The sequence below is a fragment of the Dendroctonus ponderosae genome, unplaced genomic scaffold (genome assembly GCF_020466585.1).
Source record: "Dendroctonus ponderosae isolate FM_Combo_2020 unplaced genomic scaffold, Dpon_F_20191213v2 Dpon_F_20191213_4, whole genome shotgun sequence".
Taxonomy (NCBI): Eukaryota; Metazoa; Arthropoda; class Insecta; order Coleoptera; family Curculionidae; genus Dendroctonus; species Dendroctonus ponderosae.
This window is the reverse complement of record NW_026018611.1, coordinates 585,999-588,730: the sequence shown is the minus strand read 5'-3', so window position 1 is coordinate 588,730 and position 2,732 is coordinate 585,999.

Sequence of the window (2,732 nt, the reverse complement as noted above, 5' to 3'; positions counted from 1 at the left end):
GGCATTTTCAATTCGACAACGGGTTAAAAACCAGAAAACCTTCAATCGATGGGCGCCTGAAACAAGAATTTTCCTATATCGTTGGCGTGCGAAAACTGCATGGAATAAGGTCAACGGTAAATGCAGGTAAAAGGTTCGAATCAGTATTTGTGAAATTGGTAATAATAGAGGCGTATAAAAGGTTGGCAGCAGCTTACACTCTGGCAGTGCCCATTTCCAACACTCCATCGACGAATTTCGCATGCGAATTCTTAATAGAAGCGCCGTTTGAGCCTTTTCGGTTAATTAGCTTCACCTACTACTAGACGCTACTTATTGAGCCTCCTATCGAGTAATGCTTGCGCCAAACCGGATTAATCGATCCAATCAGGCAACGGCAAAAGTGCAATCTGATGATGGAAAACGACTAAACATGTTCCGATACTTATCCGAGGCAATTTCCCCATGAACACCTACCCTTAATCAATCAAAAGCTTTTACCCTCTGTTCGCTGTCACAGTGGCTGATGGACTTTTATCTGAAGAAGGCTGCCCAGTAATTTTTACGAGTTCCGCAACGACAGGTGCTGGATATTTCGCCTCTAATTACGTTGCGATAACGCCCTTTTTGCCCTTTGGGTTCGCACCTTCTCAGTTTGGTTCTTTCCGTTCTTAATTAGTGTTTTGGAAGTAGCCTTAGATTATTGTCTAGTCCTATTAATCATACTAGTAGGGTTTGCACAAATATTTGTGGCACTGGCAAGGGAAACTCTGGGATTCCCTGCAATTTCGAACGTTTTTTGTGTTCTTTTTCAAGATTCGGAATTTCGACTGTTCAGCTGGCATGTAATGTAGTTCCTTTGCTGGCTGCATTAATTGAGCCAATTACTTCAATACCCCTATAATGTGCGGTGGTTTTTTTGGGCTCAAATGCATCCAAACAATGCTGCGTCATTGATTACGGCCAATTATTTTTTATGACTAAACAGAATGTTTCTACACTAACCGTTAATGGGAGAACCAAAAATCGAGCTGAAACTAATGGCAAAGAGGCTTCGCCTGCTGCAGCAACATTGAGGGAAAAAGAGCCTCCTCCACTCAATCACACCATTGAAAATGTAAATCGATTTCTTTGAAAAGTCGCGCCGTTTTTCACACAGCGAATTAAAAACTAACAGCAAACCATGTGGAAATACTCATTAAAACGTTTGCGTTTTTCCAACTGGCCCGCTATTGAAGCAGGGCCTTTAATATGAAACTGGGAGGAAAATTAAGGATAAGTTGTATACTCGATGTCATTTGAACGATCACAGATTGGGTTTTTTTCGCGAAAAATTGAGGGAGTTTTCGAAATTTTTTGGAGGTTGGCATTGCACGTCCAGCGGCGCCCTAAGGGAAATCGTTAAGGATCCGTCAGACGGGGCTATTTTTCACGTCAGGTTTTCCATGATTAACGCGAAACAATAAAATTCCACTCTAGGAAAAAATTAGCTTTGATTTACGGCAAAACTTTTCCCCGAGAGCATCTGCTTTATTCTCATGGCCCGTTTCTCGTTTTTTTTTCTAATAAACTTTTATGAAGTGGAAAACGGCCATCATAATAAAAGCTCGGCCTCGGAAAATGTATCTAATTATACCTTTAATAAAACCTTTGGATTAGGGAGGTGTTGTCCCGGATAAACTTGAGGGCAGGTTTCGCGTTGCCAACTTCGCGACGTTATTAACCCTTTGATAGGGAACTCTTGCGTGCAGAAACTTCGGGTTAGTTTACGCTCTCGAACTCCAAAGATTCGGTTTTTTGCAAAGCAACAAGTAAAATTAACTGCAGTTTTAACTAGATTTTTTAATTTATTTTCAGGTTCTCGATCATTCAACCGCGCTAGGAACTGGGGTAAGTGACAACAGTAAATTAGCAGTGAACTGAGTGAAACTGTTGAGTTTTTCCTGTTGTTTCGGAAGCACCAGTGGCTCGCACCTTTCTAGTTTCCATCAGTTTCATTTATTCAAGAAAAGCCATCGCTCACTAGCTTGCTTAAGTTAAAACCCGTCAACAAGAACACACAAAACGAATACAAAAAAAGTCAAACACAGCTCTGTTTTCCTAGAACTCTTTCGGGGATTTTTTTTTCTGTTTTAATCAAAGAGCTACTGAGAGTGTCTAGAACGTGCGGTAGATGTTTAATATCCATATTAAAAATGCATGGGCCCTTTCCCCGTATCGTTAGTCTCATATCCAACTAGGACGGCCAACTAACGGAATTAGAATTTGTTTTAAACCTTCCCACGTGTACGGGGCCGGTCACAAAATCCAATTAACAACTACTCCAAAGAGTGGAGCCTCGTTGAAAGCCCATTGCGGCCTATATATATTGTAAGTTCTTAATCCCTGGTAGAAACGTTTTTGGGTAAACCCTGGAGTGTGAAAGAGTTGATGCTCGCTAGGGATTTTGGCGTTTTCGCATACCCGTTTTTTTCTGGCGGGGTGTTTTATGTTGCCATCAAGGCAACAACCTGAAAGCTATTTATTCTATTATCAATAGTTAGTAGTATAAATTCACCTACACATCCCTTAGCCAAATATCTTTTAAACATTTTAAATCCCCCAATAAATAACACAACTTCCTATATTAAAAATTCTGAACATTTTTTACAAAAATTGTCAGACATAGACATAAATCCAAACCATATTCTAGTAAATTTTGATGTTGTTAGTCTATTCACTAACGTTCCTGTTGATAAAACTTTAAATATCAT